The sequence below is a fragment of the Schistocerca cancellata genome, chromosome 7 (genome assembly GCF_023864275.1).
Source record: "Schistocerca cancellata isolate TAMUIC-IGC-003103 chromosome 7, iqSchCanc2.1, whole genome shotgun sequence".
NCBI classification, from domain to species: Eukaryota; Metazoa; Arthropoda; class Insecta; order Orthoptera; family Acrididae; genus Schistocerca; species Schistocerca cancellata.
Window position 1 is genome coordinate 539,443,457 of NC_064632.1, and position 25,316 is coordinate 539,468,772.

Below are 25,316 nucleotides of genomic sequence, written 5' to 3' on the forward strand. Positions count from 1 at the left end.
TGGGGTTTTGAGTTTTTCCGTGAATACACTTTTTCAACAGTTCAGGTGCTGCTAAGTCTCTGAAAATAGGTTAGCCACAACACATACTTTATCTCACATCACTAAAATGTACCTGATGAACACGGACGTTAATAATAACACCATTTGACAGCAGTTTAACAGCGCCACAGTGGGTCACGCCCATGTAGAACACATTTCAAAAAAAATTTAAAAATAGTTGTAGTCTTCGGAATTGAATAAATTATATATCTATTAAAAGGTAATAGTCTGCAGATTCAGAAAACGCAAAAAAGTAAAAATTGAAATTTTCATGATTTTGAGCCTTTCCGGAGCCCCTTAAGTCCCATAGTGCTCAGAGCCAGCCAGCCAGTCCTGACCTGAATCCTATAGAAAACCTTTGGTATGTTTTGGAACAGCGACTTCGTGCCAGACCTCACCAACCGACATCGATATCTCTCCTCAGTGCAGTACTCCGTGAAGATTGGGCTGCCATTCTTCAAGAAACCCAAGTCATTTTCAGTAAGGTGTCCGGATACTTTCGATCACGTAGTGTATGTATGTATCGGTTTGCTATTAACCTACAACAACACGATATTTACGCAAATGATCCAAGCAATATTATTTATGAGTTTGCGCCTATGATATATGTGACTCGTAAATGCAATCCTGCAAGAACACTAATTGTGGTCGAGATCCGCCAGGCGGAAAAGAAACACATATAGCTACCGGAGTATTAAGCAAATGGTTGCCTAACAGCTTACAGCCCCTTATAATTTGGTATCTGGGAACAAATTGGACTATGTAAATGTATTAGACTCCGCCAAGCAGTATTTACAACGTATGGAACAGATGCTGCTCTTTGGTAACTCGCTAGAGTGCCACCATATTAGTTCTTTAGAGTATTAAAGGACTGAGAGCTGCAATGAAATCTGTTCTCTGCGATAAAGTATCAACACGGATTCCTCCTCCTCCAAAGCGCTAAACATCCGTCAGCTATTAGGGAGCGGAAGGAAGAAGGTAAACAAGACCAACAGACGACCGCTTCGGTTTGCGATTTTTACTGGACAGGCTTGTTCCTAATATTGGCAAGATAAATTACATCGAGAATGTGCGAGGTGCCGGGGCTATCAGTGTATTTAAACTAAATTCTTCTCGAATCTTCATATGGAAATGATGCTCTAAGCCCCCCCTTTTCTAACTCCGACTTTTGCTGTTGCACATGGATTAAGAAGAAACGCGAACTAATTGTAATCGACCCTGCAAGTGGAGTAGAAGAGTTTGGCACCTGCAATAATTTAATTGGATAGAAATTAATTAGATAAAAGAAAGTTTCATTAACGTAGTGAGAAATGAAAGGGTTGCTCTACCGATTAACAGAATGAAAGTTCTGTCCAAAATAACAATTTGATTTAGTAAGACTAAACTCAAAATAATAAACAAAACACATGAAACATTTACAATACATCAAATTGGATACTCAATTAAATTCTGTGAGGGTGAAGTTGTCCATAAACTAGATTGTGACATTTATGACCAAGTGCTATGTGGAGCCAATTCCTTGCAACTTAAATCTTAAGAGAAACACCCAGCCAACCCAACATTAATTGTACAGTAGTGATAACTCAGACAATGAACACCCAAGCCAGAACAAAGTTAGAAAAGACGAACAGGCGCGCTCTCCTGAGCTCTGATTATCACCTACCAACATTCCCTGATTTTCCGGTGCTGTGGGTGTACATTACCAAGCTGTCTTCTTAACTGCAAGGACATGATCTGGCATACCGGAGGCGATGGCTGGTTGCTTCGACGTCCCGTCGTGGTGATGATAATGTCGTGAGTATAGCCCGAAACAAATTCTCCTGGTCTGGTTGTTCCTAGCAGCACAAATACGCCTCTGAGGGAGACGAAGAAGGCTCCCTACACAATCACTGACGGTACTGTGAGTGATTTTAACAAGAGAAGTCACACAGTAACTCCAGTACAGTCAACTTTAGCCAAAACTGCTCAAGATGGACAACATAGGCCGCTTGTACACAGAACGCTCAATTGCCAACTGTACTCGGACAGTTACGTTGAAGTTGAAACTTCAGCAACTTCGACAAACAGTTACAATTAAATGAAAGTATATTAGACAGCCAACGGAAGGCAGGCTGTCCAGAGCAGCGAGAGCTCAGTTTTGTAACCTACTCCGACCTAAAGCCGAGAGCCGACCCTCTCAAGAGCACCCGTACAAGCCGAACACAGAACATTCCCACCCCCACGACAGTGGCCGTGGTTAAACGTTCCAATCAGCAACTCGAAAACCGGCGGAAAATTCCACTCTATTGCCGACGCACTACTATTCCACCAATGGAGATACTTGGCGCCAATTTCTGCGCCGATTTTGCTATGTCACGGAGCTATCTCCTGAGCAAACCAATCAAAGTTATGATTTTGCAGAAAATGTGGGAATTTGCCCACCAAGACTGCCTGGGAACACAAGTCATTCCCACGCCTCGCTGGTAGCCCGCCAGAAAGTGTTTTCACTAAGTTTCTACGAATTAACGGAATCTCTAGCCCAGTCGCTCCGTCAGGCACCTGTGGGGCGTGTCGCCTCCGCTTTTATGACAATGTCGGCGTCTGGGAAGCATCCACTCGACCTCTCACAGCCGTCGGCTTAATCCTTTCAAGATCAGAAGAACCCGCCTGTTACTAGACCACTCGGGTGATGGGAGACGCTGCGTGGGAAGTCCACGTGTGAAGGAATAGCAACTTTTCACCACATGCAATTAGAGACGAAAATCGAATTACTCAGAGTAAGACAGAAATATGAGAGGCGGCTCATGCCAACTCTCAAGTGGTGCACTCCCTAACGTAAAGAAGAATTTAAGTGCCGACACACATTACAGATACGTTTTGTGATAACACTGCGCTTCTTCAAAAATCTATGCTCGAGTGGACTGTGAGTAGCGATTGGATATGGACGGTCACTAAAGTTAAAGAAGGAGATACGTGGGTCATTTAACTGAAATTTACGTAGTAATTTCTCCAAGTGGGTCCCTGCGAGACGTGGAGTCAAGGCAAAGCTACCGTTTCTCCTCTATTGGAAAGGCAACGTGTTAGCACGAGGAATATACGATAATACTGACAAGGAAGCATTGGAAATCGTTTCCGAGAAATGCGTATCGCTTGGTCCCCGGTTCGTGGGTGACCCACGTCTCTGGGAAAGAACTTTGGCTCGAGGCAGCCTCTAGCGTCAGTCCTCTCTCTTTATGCAGGCAGATCGCAGACTGGTCACTGAGGATGGCAAAAAACACGTATTTTGTTTTATTTCCCATACGGGAGACATAGCGGTGTGTCTCGAGCTACAGCTGAGCACGCGGGCGGGCTGCTATACGGTGCTGGGTGGAGCAGAGGATTCGACGTGACGGGTAATGTTTTTCTGTGGCCGATGATCCCGGGAGGACGAAGCCAGAGCGTATTACCAGTTCGATTTTACACAGAGTACGCGAAGGAATTTGCCCCCCTTCTTGCAGCGGTGTACCGTAGGTCTCTAGAAGAGCGTAGCGTTCCAAAGGATTGGAAAAGGGCACAGGTCATCCCCGTTTTCAAGAAGGGACGTCGAACAGATGTGCAGAACTATAGACCTACAGCGTCTACCAATTGTAGAATTTTGGAACAAGTATTACGTTCGAGTATAATGACTTTTCTGGAGAATCTACTCTGTAGGAATCAGCATGGGTTTCGAAAAAGACGATCGTGTGAAACCCAGCTCGCGCTATTCGTCCACGAGACTCAGAGGGCCATAGACACGGGTTCCCAGGTAGACGCCGTGTTTCTTGACTTTCGCAAGGCGTTCGATACAGTTCCCCACAGTCGTTTAATGAACAAAGTAAGAACATGTGGACTATCAGACCAATTGTGTTATTGGATTGAAGAGTTCCTAGATAACAGAACGCAGCATGTCATTCTCAATGGAGAGAAGTCTTCTGAAGTAAGAGTGATTTCATGTGTGCCGCAGGGGAGTGTCGTGGGACCGTTGCTGTTCACAATATACATAAATGGCCTTGTGGATGACATCGGAAGTTCACTGAGGCTTTTTGCGGATGATGCTGCGGTATATCGAGAGGTTGTAACAATGGAAAATTGTACTGAAATGCAGGAGGATCTGCTGCGAATTGACGCATGGTGCAGGGAATGGCAATTGAATCTCAATATAGACAAGTGTAATGCGCTGCGAATACATAGAAAGAAAGATCCTTATCATTTAGCTACAATATAGCAGGTCAGCAACTGGAAGCAGTTAATTCCATAAATTATCTGGGAGTACTCATTAGGAGTGATTTAAAATGGAATGATAATATAAAGTTGATCGTCGGTAAAGCAGATGCCAGACTGAGATTCATTGGAGGAATCCTAAGGAAATACAATCCGAAAACAAAGGAAGTAGGTTACAGTACGCTTGAATACTGCTCACCGGTGTGGGATTCGTATCACTTAGGGTTGATAGAAGAGATAGAGAAGATCCAACGGAGAGCACCGCGCTTCGTTACAGGATCATTCAGTAATCGCGAAAGCGTTACGGAGATGATAGATAAACTCCAGTGGAAGACTCTGCAGGAGAGACGCTCAGTAGCTCGGTACTGGCTTTTGTTGAAGTTTCGAGGACATACCTTCACCGAGGAGTCAAGCATTATATTGCTCCCTCCTACGTATATCTCGCGAAGAGACCATGAGGATAAAATCAGAGAGATTAGAGCCCACACAGAGGCATACCGACAATCCTTCTTTCCACGAACAATACGAGACTGGAATAGAAGGGAGAACCGATAGAGGTACTCAAGGTATCCACCGTCACACACCGTCAGTTGGGTTGCGGAGTATGGATGTAGATGTAGATGTAGACGTTGTTCTTTTTGTTTCTGGCCGGAGGCTGGAGCAGCAGCAACAGCCTTTGTTCAGATAACTCGTTGACAACCACGCCTCAACGTATTTTGTTTTTAAGCAAAGTGTTTGCAAAGTGAACACAAGCCGGCTGTGATACGACAGCCAGAGCTATGCAGGCAGAAAGAGGCTGTGGACTGAGGGGTGATGTGTTTCTGTGAAGTATAATCCAGGGAAGACGAAATATGTGTGTACTGTTTGTGACGCTGTGTTTATCGTTTATCTGTTTATTTTTTGTTGTTAGAATAATGATAAATAAATCCCGTATTGTGATTGGTTGTGAGCATTATGACGATGACGCGACGTTGATAAAAAAATACGTAAAAAAAATTGTGGGAGTACTTACATACTTGCCGGTGTCTCAAATGATGTAAAAGAACTCGAGTGACGTGACTTAGCGTAATTCATTGTTAACAAATAGCTGCAGTCTGCTCCTCTCCCTCTGTTGCCCTGCTCCAGAGTGTCCATTTAGCTACAATGTAACAGCTAGTAAGTAGTTTATGGATGTTGCCACAGTACTGCCGGCGTTGAATGATGTTCAAATGGTTCGAATGGCTCCGAGCACTATGGAACTTAACATCTGAGGTCATCAGTCCCCTAGAACATAGCACTACTTAAACATAACTAACCTAAGGACATCACACACACCCATGCCAGAGGCAGGATTCGAACATGCGACCGCAGTCTTGCGGTTCCCGACTGAAGCGCCTAGATCCGCTCGACCACTGCGGTCGGTTCGAATGATGTAATAGGGCACAAGTGATGTGGCTCTGGCGTGGCAGTCTTTGCCCAGCTAACTTACTAATGGAAAATGCTGCTGGGGACGACTGGCGCTGGAGCTGCTCAGGCATCTGATACTATGAAATGCTGCTCCTTGGGGAGTCCCTGACTCAGGAGACCATTGGCCAAAATATGTCGATACTCAAACGCTATTTGACCCTCCCCCAGCCCAACCCCCTCCCAAAAAAATACGCTATGTGATCAAAAGTAACCGGACACCTGACTGAAAATGAATTACAAGTCCGTGGCGCCTTCTATTGATAATGCTGGAATTCAATGTGGTGTTGGCCCACCCTCAGCCTTGATGACAGCTTCCACTCTCGCAGGCATACATTCAATCACGTGCTGGAAGGTTTCTTGGGGAATGGCAGCCCATTTTTCACGGAGTGTTGCTCTGAGGAGAGGTATCGATGTCGGTCGCTGAGGCCTGGAATGAAGTCGCCGTTCCAAAACATACCAAAGGTTTTCTATAGGATTCAGGTCAGGACTCTGTGCAGGTCATTCCATTACAGGGGTGTTATTGTCGTGTAACCACTCCACCACAGGCTCGTGCATTATGAACAGATGTTCGATCGTTTTGAAAGATGCAATCGCCATCCCCGAATTGCTCTTCAACAGTGGGAAGCAAGAAGGTGCTTAAAACATCAATGCAGGTCTGTGCTGTGATAGTGCCACGCGAAACAAGTAGGGGTGCAAGCCCCTAAGTGAAAAACACGACCACACCATAACACCACCTCCTCCGAATTTTACTGATGGCGCTACACACGCTGGCAGATGAGTTCACCGGGCATTCGCTATACCCACCACCTGCCATCTGATCATCACATTGTGTACCGTCATGCGTCACTCCACACAACGTTTCTACACTGTTCAGTCGTCCAGTGTTTACGCTCCTAGCACCAAGCGAGGCGTCGTTTGCCATTACCGGCGTGATGTGGGGGTCATGGACAGCCGCTCGACCATGAAATCCAAGTTTTCTCACCTCCCGCCTAACTGTCATAGTACTTGCAGTGGGTCCTGATGCAGTCTGGAATTTCTGTGTGATAATCCGGATAGATATCTGCCTATTACACATTACGACCCTCTTCAACTGTCGGCGGTCTCTGTCAGTCAAATGGCTCAGATGGCTCTAAGCACTATGGGACTTAACATCTGAGGTCATCAGTCCCCTAGATTTAGAACTACTTAAACCTAAGGACATCACACACATCCATGCCCGAGGCAGGATTCGAACCTGCGACCGTAGCAGCAGCGCGGTGCCGGACTGAAACGCCTAGTACCGCTCGGCCACAGCGACCGTCTCTGTCAGTCAACAGACGAGGTTGGCCTGTACGCTTTTGTGCTGTACGTGTCCCTTCATGTTTACACTTCACTATCACATTGGCAACAGTGGACCTAGGGATATTTAGGAGTGAGGAAATCTCGCGTATAGACGAATGACACAAGTGACACCCAATCATCTGACCATGTTCGAAGTCCGTGAGTTCCGCTGAGCGCCCCATTCTGTTCTTTCACGATGTCTAATGACTACTGAGGTCGCCTATATGGAGTACCTGGCAGTAGGTGGCAGCATAATGGACCTAATATGAAAAAGGTATGTTTTTGGGAGTGTCCGGATACTTTTGATCACATACTGTGTAAAATGCCTGACAGCACATTTCATCACCCACATCAACGTATATAAAATGTTTCCAGAGTTTGGAAACATATGATATTACACATATTTTAAAGGCGAATATTTTGAGAAACAGTAAAACAATGTGTACCAGAACATTTCTTTCACAGAGCTACTCAAAAGCAACTGGTTAATGGCGGGGATTGGTTTGGGATTCACTTCTCGTTTGATTGTAATATGAAGCCCGACATGGCGTTTCAGAACTAAAAACTCGTTAGTAACCAGTTTGTAACCAATTCCAGGTGATTCCCTGTGCTGGTCGCCAGTGACTGCTGCCCTTAGTTCCAAGAAATCATGAGTACCGCTACGAAGGAGATCCAAGATTTAATTACTAAAAAATTGATAGCAGAAGTAGAAAAACGGGAGGTACTGTGGATAAAAGGACTTGGAGACGATTCTGAAAAAACAAAAAAAGCTTGGGCCGAAGTTGCAGCGGAAATCAGGAAAAATTTTGTAAGCTGTAAGTGGTACGGTAAGTTGCTTTCATTTTATTAATCAATAGGTAATAAGTAAGGGAAATAACTGCGTCTGGGTGCAGGCAGTTTCTGGTTGCCTATGTTGGGGACAGCTGTGGCGCAGAGACAAGCATGCTCTCACAATGTTGCAATTTTTATGAAACCACCTCCATCCTCCCATTCCCCCTCCCCCTGCCCCCTTCCAATCGGTCAGTTGGGTAATGTATAAACAGTAGGCTATTTTCCTATTGGATGAGACATCCTGCATGGTTAGGGTTGCTTATCGTTATCATTATAATCTATAACCCAGCTTGGACTACTCTATTCTTTATTGTAATGATGTATCTACAGTTACATTTACATGGATACTCTACTACATCTACATGGATACTCTGCAAATCACATTAAGTGCCTGGCTGAGGGTTCATCGAACCACCTTCACAATTCTCCATTATTCCAATCTCGTATATCGCGCAGAAAACAAAAACACCCATATCTTTCCGTGCGAGCTCTTAGTTTCCCTGTCTTATTACGATGATCGTTCCTCCCTATGTAGGTCGTATTACGGTTCGTTTGTGGAGCATCAGCTGCGAACAGCTTTGCGAAAGAAGCGGTGACACTTTCTGCACAACCCACCCATCATTTTGTACGACAATGCGCGGGGGCACATAGCGCAAGCTGTGGCTGCTCTGTTCGGTCGATGGGACTGGGAAGTACTGTGCCATCCACCATACTGCCTGGACTTAAGTCCTTGTGACTTTGATTTGATTCCGAAGATGAAGGAACTACTTCGTGGCATTCGTTTCAGAACTGTTCCAGAGATTCAACAGGCAGTAGACCGCTCCATTCGCACCATCAACAGAACAGGCTCTGCTAACGGTATACTACGCCTTCTACATCGCTGGCAACAGGTTCTACACAACGCTGGTAACTGCTTTGAAGGACAGTAACAGGTGCAAACGTGTAACTCTTTTGTATCGGTTGTGAATAAATAGTTGCCACTATTTATGTTCGAACTCTCGTATATATATTTTTCTTTAACTTGACACGTTACATCAGTATCAGCACAACGACACGTACGGGAAAGTCCAATCTATTTGTAACGTTTGTGATGATTTTGATCCCACAAAGATATCATTGACTGATTAGCCAGTTACCTCTCCGTAGCCATCGTCGACAAGAAGCGAAGTGAAGTATTCCCCTCGTCATTATTTTCTGATCAATGCTGCCTTACCTCCGTTTCCTCTACCTACAAAAAACAAAAACGGCACGATTTTTAAAGAAGTAGATTGAGAATTTTTTTTTACTTTAAATCATGCATTTACCGTTGCTGTTTTGTTTCCATGCAACATACACAGATGCAGTTGTAATTTATAATGGATGTAGCACTGCAGCACATAACCTTAACGCGTTCGAAAAAAGATTATAATGCCAGCAGAGTAGTTTGTTACAACTGTTTAGCTATAATATAGCGAAGTATGTAGTAAACTATCCGAATTATGTCTGTTTATTTTTAAAGACATAACTATCTGGAATCGTAAATTAATTTGTTACAGGAATCGGTTTTGACACACGATTCGCATATAGCATTCCCACGAATAAATAATATAAAGTTTTGACTACTACCACCCTCATTAACCCCTCTTCTTACATCTTCTACAGTAGATAACGGTGCTGGTACAGCATGAACAGTTTACCCCCCGCTAGCAGGAGCTATTGCTCACGGGGGTGCATCTGTAGATCTAGCCATTTTTCACTACACTTAGCAGGTGTATCATCAATTCTTGGTGCAGTAAACTTTATTACAACAGCAATTAATATACGATCAGAAAGCATAACTTTAGACCAAACACCTTTATTTGTTTGGTCTGTAGCTATTACAGCCCTTGCCGGCCGGGTGGCCGTACGGTTCTAGGCCCTTCAGTCTGGAACCGCGTTACCGCTACGGTCGCAGGTTAGAATCCTTCCTCGGGCATGGATGTGTGTGATGTCCTTAGGTTAGTTAGGTTTAAGTAGTTCTAAGTTCTAGGGGACTGATGACCACAGATGTTAAGTCCCATAGTGCTCAGAGCCATTTGAACCATTACAGCCCTTCTTCTTTCACTTCCAGTTTTAGCAGGAGCTATTACTATATTATTAACAGACCGAAACCTAAATATATCGTTCTTTGACCCTGCGGGAAGATGAGATCCAATTGTATATCAACACCTGTTCTGATTCTTTGGGCACCCAGAAGTTTACATTCTAATTTTACCCAGATTTGGTATTATTTCACACATCGTATGTCAAGAAAGAGGAAAAATTGAATCATTTGGAACGTTAGGTATAATTTACGCCATATTATCATATTGTATGAGCACACCATATATTTACAGTAGGAATGGATGTTGACACGCGAGCATACTTCACATCAGCAATAATAATTATTGCTGTACCTACAGGAATTACGGTATTCAGATGACTAGCTACATTATATGGAACTAAATTCAAGTTTAACCCACCATTATTATGAGCTCTAGGATTTATGTTCCTATTTACAATTGCTAGATTAACAGGATTAGTACTAGCAAACTCATCATTTGATATTGTATTACGTGACACATATTATGTAGTAGCCCACTTCCATTATGTCCTATCTATAGGAGCAGTATTTGCAATTATTGGAGGTGTTATTCAATGGTACCCACTATTTACAGGATTAACTATAAACAATATATGATTAAAAATCCAGTTCACAATTATATTTATTGGAGTAAACTTAACATTCTCCCCTCAACGCTTCTTAGGGTTAGCAGGAATACCACGACGATATTCAGACTACCCAGACGCATATACATCATGAAATGTAGTATCAAGAATTGGATCTACAATCTCTATTGTAGGAATTTTTATATTCATTCTAATCATATGAGAAAGAATGATTGCAAACCGAGCAATTATATGTGGAGCTAATATAAAAAGATCAACAGAATGACTACAGAATAACTCACCTGCAGAACACAGTTACTCAGAATTACCATTAATCTCTAGATTCTAATATGGCAGATTAGTGCAGTAGATTTAAGCTCTACAAATAAAGGTTTGACCTTTTATTAGAAAAACATTTAATGGCAACATGATCAAATGTATCCCTTCAAGATGGAGCTTCACCATTAATGGAGCAACTATCATTCTTCCATGATCATACTATGGTCGTATTATTATTAATTACAGTAATTGTAGGTTACGCCCTAAGTTATATATTATTTATTGCTTATACATACTTCATGGACATTTAATTGAAACCATCTGAACAGCACTACCAGCAATTACCCTAATTTTTATTGCCCTTCCTTCACTACGACTACTCTAATTACTTGATGATTCAGTAGATGCAATAATCACAATCAAAACAACTGGACGACAATGGTACTGAAGGTATGAATATTCAGACTTCATATACGTAGAATTTGACACCTACATAACACCAGAACAAGATTTAGAAAACGACGGCTTTCGACTTCTAGACGTAGATAACCGAACAATTCTACCAATAAATACAGAGGTACGAGTATTAACAAGAGCATCAGATGTTCTTCATTCATGAGCAGTACCTGCTCTAGGGGTTAAAATTGATGCACACCAGGTCGACTAAATCAAGGAACATTTACAGTAAACCGACGTGGACTATTTTTCGGCCAATGTTCAGAAATTTGTGGAGCAAACCACATATTTATACCCATTGTAATTGAAAGAACTTCAGTAAATTTATTTATCAAGTGATTATCTAAGGTAATCTAAGGAATTATTTGAAATATATTACATTAGAGTGTCAATCTAAAATAACTAAACAATTAGTACACCTTGAAACATCAGAGCCACTGGTTTCGAGTTCGAACCGACGAGAGATATATTTTTAACGCATAATTTTGACATCTTAATAATTCGCTACTGTCAAGTACCACCTTGTACTTTTAGAGAATGTGGACGAAATTTTTTCTGTTATATATTCATTGAAGTATAGTTAAGTGGACTCGTCTCCCTCTTATATCTACTACTTATTCTAAATATTACAACATGGTGAACGGTTGTGTAAAAGATGAAAAAGAATGTAATAATAAGTTTTGTATACGAGAAGAATAAAATTAATACTCCTTTTACCGATTACAACATGTGTTTATTATCCAATATTATAATATTTCCCTTATTACGTCTCTATATATTAAATAGGGTGTAACACAAGGCTGTAATCTTTCGCCTCTACTGCTCAATCTATACATCGACGAAGTAATAACGGAAATAAAAGAAAGATTCAAGAGTGGAATTAAAATTCAGGATGAAAAATTATCAATGATAAGATTCACTGATGACATTGCTATCCTCAGTGAAAGTGAAGAAGAATTACAGAATGTGTTAAATAGAATAAACAGTCTAATGAGTACGTAATACGAATTGAGAGTAAATCGAAGAAAGTCGAAAATAATGAGAAGTAGCAGAAATGAGAACAGTGAGAAACTTAACATCAGGATTGGTGATCATGAAGGCAGCAAAATAACCAGTGACAGACGGAGCAAGGAGGACATCAAAAGCAGACTATCACTAGCAAAAAGGGCATTCTGGAAAACGGGAAGTCGGCTAGTATCAAACATAGACCTTAATTTGATGAACAAATTTGTGAGAAAGTACGTCTGGAGCACAGCATTGTGTGAAAGTGAATCATGGTCTGTGGCAAAATCGGAACAGAAGAGAACCGAAGCGTTTGAGATGTGGTGCTAAAGAATAATGTTGAAAATTAAGTGGACTGATAAGGTAAGGAATGAGGAGGTTCTGTGCGCAATCGACGAGGAAAGGAAAATATGGAAAACATTGACAAAAAGAAGGGACAGGACGGTAGGACATCTGTTAAGATATCAGGGAACAGCTTCCATGGCACTAGAGGGAGCTGTAGAGGAAGATAGAGATTGGAATATATCCAGCAAATAATTCAGGACGTAGGTTGCAAGTGATACTCTGAGATTAAGAGGTTGGCACAGGAGAGGGATTAATGGTGGGCCGCACCAAACCAGTCAGAAGACTTATAGCTACTCCGCAATTCACCTAACGGCGCAAATAGAAACGACTATCTATACGCATCCGTATGAACCCTGATTTTTGGTATCTTATATTCGTGATCCTTACGCACATTGTATGTTGGAGGCAAAAGAATCGTTCTGCAGTCAGCTTCAAATGCCGGTTCTCTAAATTTTTTCAGTAGTGTCCCTCGGAAAGACACTTCTCTCCACATTTCCCCATTTCAGCTCCCGAAGAATCTCGGTAACACTTGTATGTAACAAATCTAGCAGCCCGCCTCAGAACTTCTTCGATGTCTTCCTTTAATCTGGTTGGTACGGATCCCAAACACTCCAGCAGTACTCAAGAATAGATCACACTGGCGCCCTATATGTGGTCTGCTTTACAAAAAAAAAACACACTTTCCTGGAATTCTCCCCATAAGTCGAGGTCGAACATTCGCCTTTCCTACCGCAATCCTCACATGCCTGTTCTATTTCATATCGCTTTGCAACGTTACGCCCAAATATTTCAATGACGTGACTGTGTCAAGCAGGCCAATAATCTGTATCCTAATATTACGGGCGTGTTTCCCCTACTCAACCGCATTAACTTACTTTTTTCCACGTTTAGAGCTAGCTGCCATTCATGACACCAACTAGAAATGTTGTGTAAGTCATCTTGTATCGTCCTACAGTCACTCAGCAGCGACGTCTTATCGTACACTACAGTATGATCAGCAAATCATCGTAGGTTGCTGCCGACCCTGTCCGCCAAATAATTTATGTATAGAACAACACTGGTTCTATTACACTTCCCGGGGGCACTGTTGACGACACCCTTGTCACTGTCGAGGAGTACATACTGGGCTATGTCACTTACGAAGGCTTCGAGCCACTCACATATCCGTGAACCTGTTCCATATACTCTTACCTCCTTTGACAGCCTGCAGTGGGACACTGTGTCAAACGCTTTCTGAAAATCTAGAAATATGGAAACTGCCAGTTGCCCTTAATCCATACTTCACAGTATACCATGTGACAGAATGGCAAGCTGAGTTGAGCACGAGCGATGCTTTCTAAAACCTTGCTGATTTGTGGACATAAGCTTCTCGTTCTCAAGCAGTTTTGTTATTTTCGAGCTGAGAATATACTCAAGAATTCTGCAGCAAACCGAAGTTATAGATATTGGTCTGTAATTTCCTATATACAGGAGTCACCTGTGGTTTTTCCAGTCGCTTGGGACTTCGCGCTGGGCAAGAGATTCGCGATAAATGCAAGCAAAGTGAGGGGCCAATGCCTTAGAGTACTCTTTGAAAAACCGAATTGGGACTCCATCCGCACTTGGTGCCATATTTGTGTCCAACTCCTTCAGCTGTTTCTCTACGCCAGGGATGCTTATTGCTATGTCTTCCACACGGGAGTCTGTTCGATGATCAGACGACTGTATGTGTCTCACATTCTCTTGGATGAACGATTTCTTGAACTTGAAGTTTAAAACTTGGACTTTCGTTTTGCTATCTTCAGCTGCCACACCAGACTAACCAACAGGGGACTGAATGGAAGCCTTAGACCCACTTACCTGTTTTCTCTGAAGCGCCAAAGAAACTGGTACAGGTGTGCGTATTCAAATTCAGAGATATGTAAGCAGGCAGAACACGGCGCTGCGACCGGCAATGCGTGTATAAAACAACAAGCGTCTGGCGCAGTTGTTACATCCGTTACTGCTGCTACAATGGCAGGTTATCGAGATTTAAGTGACTTTCAGTGTGCTGTTATAGTCGGCGCACGAGAGACGAGACACAGCATCTCCGCGGTAGCGATTAAGTGAGGATTTTCCCGTACGACCGTTTCTCGAGTGTACCGTGAATATAGGAATCCGCTAAAACAGAAAATTTGCGACACCGGAGAAATATCGTAGAAGAACGGGACAAACGATGACTCAAGAGAATCGTTCAGTGTGACAGAAGAGCAACCCTTCCGCAGATTGCTGCAGATTTCAGTGATGGGCCATCAACAAGTGTCATCGTGCGAACTATTCAACCAAACATCATCGATATGGGCTTTCGGAGCCGCAGGTCCACTCGTGTACCATCGATGACTGCAGCTTTACACCTCGCCTGGGCCCGTCAGCAGCGACATTGCACTGTGATGACTCGAAACATTTTGCCTGGTCGGATGAGTCTTGTTTCAAATTGCATCGTGCAGATGGACGCGTACGCGATGAACACAACCTCATGAATACATGGACCCAGGATGTCAGGAGGGGGCTGTTCAAGTTGGTGGAGGCTCTGTAATGGCACGAGGCGTGTGCAGTTGGAGTGGTATGGGATCCCTGATACGTTTAGCTACGACTCTGACCTATGACATGTACCTAAGCATCCTGTCTGATCACCTGCATCCGTTCGTGTCCATTGTGCATTCCGACGGACACGGACAATTCCAGCAGGACAATGCGACGCTCCACACGTCCACAATTGGTGCAGAGTGGCACCAGGAAAACTCTTGTGAGTGTAAATGCCTCGGCTGGCCACCAAACTCCCCAGACATGAACATTATTGAGCATATCTGCGATGCCTTGCAACGTAATTGCGGCGGCGCTCTTCCTTTCGTCTATTTCTGCACCTACCTGTGAATTCGTTGCAGTAGATCGCAAGTAGGAAAGCCGAGCAGAAACCTACCGTACTGCATATCGTACCAGGCTGCATACAACGTAACTATTCCAAGAATCGCGAAAAGATCTTAATTTTGAATGAAAGGTAGAAATACTGGCAAAACTTCGGTATATTCTGAACCTTGATAATGTACACATTCACTGCCAAGTCCGTGCTAATCTTACGTAAGACAGTCATGCACATACCCTTTCATTCACGTTAGCAAGTTTATCGTAATGTATTTCCCGAAAACTGAACAGCTACTAAGCACGAACTGCTCTTAAATGAAAATGCTCGCCATACTATTAAGTTTGTCAGTGTCTAATGCATTCAAGTTTTTACTCACCGATCTGCTCAGTATATCACGCGGAATTACTGTATTTCTCATACACAAAATTACTTTAAAAAATCTGTACTTTCTAAAAAAATCACCAGAATAAATATGCCTTCACTTTAAAAAACACACAAGAATGAATATGCCTTCACTTTAAAACACTTCTGAAACTAAAACCGGAAAATTATAACTTCCTTCGGAGCTAATACTACACACGACCGCACCATTGAAAGGCTGGGCTCCGACTACTTTAGATTGCTGTAAGTTTTCTCTATCTCCAAGAGAAAAGACGCGCGGAAAATACTCCGTTCTGACTTCTCAGTTTTCTATAATGCCATCAGAAAAATATTATTCTCCCGCGTTATTCCGCGCTTTTCATGACTAACCAATCAACAAATAACACACTTTCGAACTGAACTTTTTCCCGAAATAAATTCTTAACATCCTGATGTCTTGTTTATACTTTACGTTATTAACTATTTTCATTTACACTGGAATTAGCTTTCCTTTTACCATAAACTTACTTAACATATTATGATAGAAAAATTCCCCATCGTCTGCATTCACACTGTTCTAAAATTTCTCACACTAGTTCGTACAGCGTCCATCAATAAAATAGTGATCTACAGATTCACTTTAGACCACATTCACGCATCATTGAAACTGCTAAAAGCATATATAAAACTGTAAAACATAAATAAATAAAAAATTTATTTTTTATACAAACGATATGCGTGTATGAGACATGACTCCACATTATTAATACAGTGTGATACATGTATAAAACTACACTGGATTAGCTCGTGTGGTTGTACTACTTAAGCCTCGTAAGGAACCAAACGACCCTAAAAATTTTTGCCCAGTATCACTGTTATGCCACTGTTTCAAGGTCTTCAAAACTTTGAGTTTTCCACTTCGGGTTACAGCCAGCTCTCGGTCCCGAGAATAATTTGAGCGTGAGAACTTTCATGGAGAGCAGTAAATTCGGGAACTTTGTTACGAGTACTTCTACAATTCGCTGATAAAATTTTGACAGTCGAAGGAAACGTTGACTTCTGCGCTAGATACACTTGGCTCCTACTACAAAGCCAATAATCTAAGGCCAAATCCCAACAAAACTCAGGTGTGCGTATTTCACTTGAAGAATCGAGAAGCTTGGCGGGAAATGTACTTTACACGGCAAGGCAAACAACTGGAGCATTGTTGAACACCAGTATATCTGGCTGTTACCCTTGATCGAACTCTGTCCTTCAAGAAACATTGCCATAACGCCAGGGTGAAAGTTAGTTCATGGAATAACATCTTGAGGAACTCACGTCCACTGTCTGGGGAGCAAGTCCCCACATCCTGAGAATTTCGGCTCTTGCTTTGTGTGCGTCCGCTGCAGATTATGGTTCGCCTGTGTTGAGTGCATCCACTCACACCAAACAGGTTGATGTTGCATTCAATGAGACCGTCTGAATCTTGTCGGGATGTATGAAGCCAACTCCAGTAGATAAAATCCACCCGATTGTTGGAATAGCTCCCACCACTATTAGAAGGGCTGTTGCTGCTGATGTAGAGAGGGCTGAGCAAACTCATGGTCCCCGACATCCACTGTATGACTATCAGGCTGTAGTCAGTCGAGAAAGAGGTTCATCGCCAAGACTCAACCACTAGAGGGAACACCAGAGTCAAATCGCATCACCAGGTGGAAGAGCAAGCTACCACCTGATATCCCTGTAAAAGAAATGCTAGCTCCTATTTTTCCCTACCCTATTTGGAGATCGCTCAATCGTCTTAGGGTGGGCGTTCCTCTTTGCAAGACGAACATGAGAAAATGGGGGCATTCTTCCCGTTGATGGAGATACATCCTGCGAGTGCGGGACAACACGAGACCCGACCCACCTGCTAATTTGTCCTCAACTTGAACAACCCCGCACAACACAGGACCTGATCGAGGGAGACAACAAGGCCATCGGAGTTGCTACCTTCTGGAAATGCTGACCGGACACGGAAATGAATGAATGATTACTTGGTGATACAGAATTTTTTTTTTATTGGATGGTTGCACTTTTTCATTTGTTATCTGATTTCTACAATACAACCATTCTTGCATATTAAAACAAGGAACAAGATTATTTCTTTTTGTATTCTCAATGTTACTCTACACCCCAAAAGACTTAATTGCAGGAGAAACTTCAATTCATGGTCAGTTTCCATTCGTATTTACAGTCAATGTAGATATCTTGTATTTCCTTTTGTGTCTAGATTTTTCCATACACTACGGTCCCAGTTAATTTGTAAGCCATGCTAGCACATCTGCAAAGGACTGCTCTTGTTTCAAGCAGTATCTTACAGGGCTATTACAAATGATTGAAGCGATTTCATAAATTCACTGTAGCTCCATTCATTGACATATGGTCACGACACACTACAGATACATAGAAAAACTCATAAAGTTTTGTTCGGCTGAAGCCGCACTTCAGGTTTCTGCCGTCAGAGCGCAGTGAGACAAAATGGCGACAGGAGCCGAGAAAGCGTATGTCGTGCATGAAATGCACTGATATCAGTCAGTCATAACAGTGCAACGACACTTCAGGACGAAGTCAACAAAGATCCACCAACTGATAACTCCATTCGGCGATGGTATACGCAGTTTAAAGCTTCTGGATGCCTCTGTAAGTGGAAATCAACGGGTCGGCCTGCAGTGAGCGAAGAAACGGTGGAACGCGTGCGGGCAAGTTTCACGCGTAGCCCGCGGAAAATTGGCTCATGCCAGAACTGGAGACCGACAGCGCCGACTTCATCTTTCAACAGGATGGTGCTCCACCGCACTTTCATCATGATGTTCGGCATTTCTTAAACAGGAGATTGGAAAACCGATGGATCGGTCGTGGTGGAGATCATGATCAGCAATTCATATCATGGCCTCCACGCTCTCCCGACTTAACCCCACGCGATTTCTTTCTGTGGGGTTGTGTGAAAGATTCAGTGTTTAAACCTCCTCTACCAAGAAACGTGCCAGAACTGCGAGCTCGCATCAACGATGCTTTCGAACTCATTGATGGGGACATGCTGCGCCGAGTGTGGGAGGAACTTGATTATCGGCTTGATGTCTGCCGAATCATTAAAGGGGCACATATCGAACATTTGTGAATGCCTAAAAAAACTTTTTGAGTTTTTGTATGTGTGTGCAAAGCATTGTGAAAATATCTCAAATAATAAAGTTATCGTAGAGCTGTGAAATCGCTTCAATCATTTGTAATAACCCTGTATATTTCTCGTCTGTTGGAAGTTTTTTTCATTATGTATTTCAATTCTCGTTTTCTGACTTGGACCCATTAGATTTCCAATTTCTCTTCTAATGCACATTATGTATGAACTGTACTTAAAGAATTAAGAGGGGATAGTTTAAGCTATGCAATACATTTCCTCTTTTTCTTAACATTGTTTGTGGGACCCAATCATAATTCGGTAATATCTACAATCAAGAGCCAAAACATTATTACAACCTGCGTAACAGCTTGCTTGTCCGTCTTTTGAACAAAATACATCACTTATTATGCGAATCAGGGATCCGACAGTTCGTTGGTACGTTTGTGAAGGTATGTGACATTAGATGTCTACGCACAGATCATGTTATAATAAACAACTGGTCTATGATTTGGGTACGCGGTGATGGCAACCGATAGCAAACTTGGCCACCGAGACATCAACGTGAGTTAGCTATAATTCTCCACAAACCACTGCAGCACGGTTCTGGTTCCGAGACACAGGCGAAAGATAACTTTTCTGTTGGGGAAAACGTCTAGCTTGAAAGGATGCATGTGATTCGCATTTTTCAGCGGGTCTTCGATTACAACTACCGGTCCCATGCAAGCGCAAGTGAATGTCTTCCACAGCATAATACAGCTATCACCAGCTTGCGTCCGTGGCGCGCTGCACGCTACGAGCCGCCGTTCGCCTCGATCACGGCGTTTGTGGGGGTCACCATCAACCTAGTGTAGCAAAAATACACTCCTGGAAATGGAAAAAAGAACACATTGACACCGGTGTGTCAGACCCACCATACTTGCTCCGGACACAGCGAGAGGGCTGTACAAGCAATGATCACACGCACGGCACAGCGGACACACCAGGAACCGCGGTGTTGGCCGTCGAATGGCGCTAGCTGCGCAGCATTTGTGCACCGCCGCCGTCAGTGTCAGCCAGTTTGCCGTGGCATACGGAGCTCCATCGCAGTCTTTAACACTGGTAGCATGCCGCGACAGCGTGGACGTGAACCGTATGTGCAGTTGACGGACTTTGAGCGAGGGCGTATAGTGGGCATGCGGGAAGCCGGGTGGACGTACCGCCGAATTGCTCAACACGTGGGGCGTGAGGTCTCCACAGTACATCGATGTTGTCGCCAGTGGTCGGCGGAAGGTGCACGTGCCCGTCGACCTGGGACCGGACCGCAGCGACGCACGGATGCACGCCAAGACCGTAGGATCCTACGCAGTGCCGTAGGGGACCGCACCGCCACTTCCCAGCAAATTAGGGACACTGTTGCTCCTGGGGTATCGGCGAGGACCATTCGCAACCGTCTCCATGAAGCTGGGCTACGGTCCCGTACACCGTTAGGCCGTCTTCCGCTCACTCCCCAACATCGTGCAGCCCGCCTCCAGTGGTGTCGCGATAGGCGTGAATGGAGGGACGAATGGAGACGTGTCGTCTTCAGCGATGAGAGTCGCTTCTGCCTTGGTGCCAATGATGGTCGTATGCGTGTTTGGCGCCGTGCAGGTGAGCGCCACAATCAGGACTGCATACGACCGAGGCACACAGGGCCAACACCCGGCATCATGGTGTGGGGAGCGATCTCCTACACTGGCCGTACACCACTGGTGATCGTCGAGGGGACACTGAATAGTGCACGGTACATCCAAACCGTCATCGAACCCATCGTTCTACCATTCCTAGACCGGCAAGGGAACTTGCTGTTCCAACAGGACAATGCTCGTCCGCATGTATCCCGTGCCACCCAACGTGCTCTAGAAGGTGTAAGTCAACTACCCTGGCCAGCAAGATCTCCGGATCTGTCCCCCATTGAGCATCTTTGGGGCTGGATGAAGCGTCGTCTCACGCGGTCTGCACGCCCAGCACGAACGCTGGTCCAACTGAGGCGCCAGGTGGAAATGGCATGGCAAGCCGTTCCACAGGACTACATCCAGCATCTCTACGATCGTCTCCATGGGAGAATAGCAGCCTGCATTGCTGCGAGAGGTGGATATACACTGTACTAGTGCCGACATTGTGCATGCTCTGTTGCCTGTGTCTATGTGCCTGTGGTTCTGTCAGTGTGATCATGTGATGTATCTGACCCCAGGAATGTGTCAATAAAGTTTCCCCTTCCTGGGACAATGAATTCACGGTGTTCTTATTTCAATTTCCAGGAGTGTATGATTCGCCCGAAGAGCCGACACGTTTTCGTTGATGGACTGATCGAATCCCGGTTGTCCCCTACCCACTGCAGTCGTAATTGACGATGTCGTTGTCAACATGTCAACACGTACGGGTGGTCTGCAGTGGAGCTCAATGTGTACGATGAACGGTGTTCTCCGAAACACTTGTGCGTGCACCAGCATCGAGCTCAATGAATTTTTCCATTTGAAGCCCACAATTACCCCTCCCCCCTGTCTGTGTCTGCTCCTCTTACATTTTTCACCGCATGAAATGCCCCGAATGCCAATAGGCGGCATCAAACATCGCGGTGCGCAGTGGTCATAATGTTTTGGCTTATCAGTGTGTATTTGACCGTATTGTGGAAAACAATGTTGTTGATCGAGAAAAGTATGGTTTTGCAGCTTCAATTTAACACTTCAATGTCCACTACTGGCCATTAAAATTGCTACACCACGAAAATGACGTGCTACAGACGCGATATTTAACCGACAGGAAGAAGATGATGTAATATGCAAATGATTAGCTTTTCAGAGCATTCGCAGGAGGTTGGCGCCGGTGGCGACACCTACAACGTGCTGACATGAGGAACGTTTCCAACCGATTTCTCATACACAAACAGCAACTGACCGGCGTTGCCTGGTGAAACGTTGTTGTGATGCCTCGTGTAAGGAGGAGAAATGCGTACCATCACGTTTCCGACTTCGATAAAGGTCGGATTGTAGCCTGTCGCGATTGCGGTTTATCGTATCTCGATATTGCTGCTCGCGTTCGTCGAGATCCAATGACTGTTAGCAGAATATGGAATAGGTGGGTTCAGGAGGGTAATACGGAATGCCGTGCTGGATGCCAACGGCCTCGTATCACTTGCAGTCGAGATGACAGGCATCTTATCCGCTTGGCTGTAACGGATCGTGCAGCCACGTCTCGACTCCTGAGTCATCAGATGGGGACGTTTGCAAGACAACAACCATCTTCACGAACAGTTCGACGACGTTTGCAGCAGCATGGACTATCAGCTCGGAGACCACGGCTGCGGTTACCCTTGACGCTGCATCACAGACAGGAGCGCCTGCGATGGTGTACTCGACAACAAACCTGGGTGCACGAATGGCAAAACGTCATTTTTCGGATAAATCCAGGTTCTGTTTACAGCATCATGATGATCGCATCCGTGTTTGGCCACATCGCGGTGAACGCACATTGGAGGCGTGTATTCGTCATCGCCATACTGGCGTATCACCGGGCGTGATGGTATGGGGTGCCATTGGTTACACGTCTCGGTCACCTCTTGTTCGCATTGTCGGCACTTTGAACAGTGGACGTTACATTTCAGATGTATTACGACCCGTGTCTCTACCCTTCATTCGATCCCTGCGAAACCCTACATTTCACCAGGATAATGCACGACCGCATGTTGCAGGTCCTGTACGGGCCTTTCTGGATACAGAAAATGTTCGTCTGCTGCCCTGGCCAGCACATTCTCCAGATCCCTCACCAACTGAAAACGTCTGGTCAATGGTGGCCGAGCAACTGTCTCGTCACAATACGCCAGTCACTACTCTTGATGAACTGTGGTGTCGTGTTGAAGCTGCATGGGCAGCTGTACCTGTGCACGCCATCCAAGCTCTGTTTGACTCAACGCCCAGGCGTATCAAGGTCGTTATTACGGGTTCTGGGTACTGATTTCTCAGGATCTGTGCACCCAAATTGCGTGAAAAAGTAATCACTTGTCAGTCTAGTATAATATATTTGTCCAATTAATACCCGTTTATCATCTGCATTTCTTCCTGGTGTAGCAATTTTAATGGCCAGTAGTGTGTATTCCATATATCTTCAGAAAAACAGCAAATGTATTGCACCTCTTTAACTGTGCCGTATTAAAGAAATTACTCCTTTAAGTGCAGTCTGCATTTACTGTAAACAGCAATGCAAATTGAAGTTGCTCCCTAAGTAGGTGTTTTGGTGTGTGAAGTAACTTTGTCAGTACAAAAAAAATATATTCCTCGTTATAATACGCAAGTATAGCTATAGATATGTGATCGCGAATGAAAAAGTTCAACCACCCTTCCAAAAATAAAAACTGCCTGTATTATTGCTATTAGAGACAGCAAAGGACTTGGAAGAGTAGTTGAATGGAATGGACAGTGTCTTGATAGGAGGATATAAGATGAACATCAACAAAAGCAAAACGAGGATAATGGAATGTAGTCGAATTTAATCGGGTGATGCTGAGGGAATTAGATTAGGAAATGAGACACTTAAAGTAGTAAAGGAGTTTTGCTATTTTGGAAGCAAAATAACTGATGAAGGTCGAAGTAGAGAGGATATAAAATGTAGACTGGCAATGGCAAGGCAAGTGTTTCTGAAGAAGAGAAATTTGTTAACATCGAGTATAGATTTAAGTGTCAGTAAGACGTTTCTGAAAGTATTTGTATGTAGTGTAGCCATGTGTGGAAGTGAAACATGGACGGTAAATAGTTTGGACAAGAAGAGAATAGAAGCTTTCGAAATGTGGTGCTACAGAAGAATGCTGAAGATTAGATGGGAAGATCACCAATTTAGTATTGGGGAGCAGCGTGGAGGGTAAAAATCGTAGAGGGAGACCTAGAGATGAGTACACTAAGCAGATTCAGAAGGATGTAGGCTGGAGTACTTACTGGGAGACGAAGCAGCTTGCACAGGATAGAGTAGCATGGAGAGCTGCATCAAACCACTCTCAGGACGAAGACCACAACAACAACATTATTTAAGGAGGACAAAATCACATGTAGCAGTATTTTTGTAACTTGATTGCTCTGTAGTAGTAAAAAGTGCACATATCGACACCCCCTTGTATAGCTCACAGGGTAAGGAGCACTTGGCGACATACTGAGGTTGATCTTTGTACCACGCATCGCTGTTAAATACTGAATGCAGCTGTTGTCACGGTTACAGGTATTAATTCGGTACACTTTATGCATGTCCCATACTGCAATAGTAATGCGGAGTCACGTCTCACATACAGGGCCTCTCCTCTAAGAGTTGTCAGTCGCATTTCCTCTGGTTTTCCGGCAGGTATTTGCAATTTTATTTTTTCGTTGTACAGCTGCAGTCAGCCCAAACAATTACTGCTTCTCACGTCTTTCATGCGACCTCCATTGTCAACAGAAAGCGCCAGTTTGTTTCTCATGGAAACTAAAACTATACGCCGTCCGAATAGGCCATGAAGGCCCAACGGTACCGACCAGCCGCCGCGTCCTCCTCAGCCCACAGGCGTCACTGGATGCGGATATGGAGGGGCATGTGGTCAGCACGCAGAACTCCCGGCCGTATCTCAGCTTACGAGACCGGAGCGGCTACTTCTCAATCAAGTAGATTATATGATAGCGGAACAAACACTGGTAGCAGTTACTTCTGTAAAATATCTGGGAGTATGCGTGCGGAACGATTTGAAGTGGAATGATCATATAAAATTAATTGTTGGTAGGGCGGGTACCAGGTTGAGTTTCATTGGGAGAGTCCTTAGAAAATGTAGTCCATCAACAAAGGAGGTGGCTTACAAAACACTCGTTCGACCTATACTTGAGTATTGCTCATAAGTGTGGGATCCGTACCAGATCGGGTTGACGAAGGAGATAGAGAAGATCCAAAGAAGAGCGGCGCGTTTCGTCACAGGGTTATTTGGTAACCGTGATAGCGTTACGGAGATGTTTAACAAACTCAAGTGGCAGACTCTGCAAGAGAGGCGCTCTGCATCGCGGTGTAGCTTGCTCGCCAGGTTTCGAGAGGGTGTGTTTCTGGATGAGGTATCGAATGTATTGCTTCCCCCTACTTACACCTCCCGAGGTGATCACGAATGTAAAATTAGAGCCCGCACAGAGGCTTTCAGACAGTCGTTCTTCCTGCGAACCATACGCGACTGGAACAGGAAAGGGAGGTAATGACAGTGGCACGTAAAGTGCCCTCCGCCACACACCGTTGGGTGGCTTGCGGAGTATAAATGTAGATGTAGATGTAGCTCCTCAGTTTGCCTCACAAGGCAAACAGTACACTGTCACCCATCCA

At 44.2% G+C, this 25,316-nt stretch overlaps 1 long non-coding RNA gene across 1 annotated transcript in view; it reads left to right on the plus strand.

Moving 5' to 3' along the window:
• LOC126092174 (uncharacterized) overlaps positions 1 to 25,316 on the plus strand; it is a 105,552-nt gene that overhangs the window by 67,852 nt on the left and 12,384 nt on the right. Inside the window, exon 3 of the long non-coding RNA XR_007521308.1 lies at positions 7,621 to 7,850. This is a non-coding gene — a long non-coding RNA (uncharacterized LOC126092174). The remainder of the gene's footprint in view (positions 1 to 7,620; positions 7,851 to 25,316) is intronic.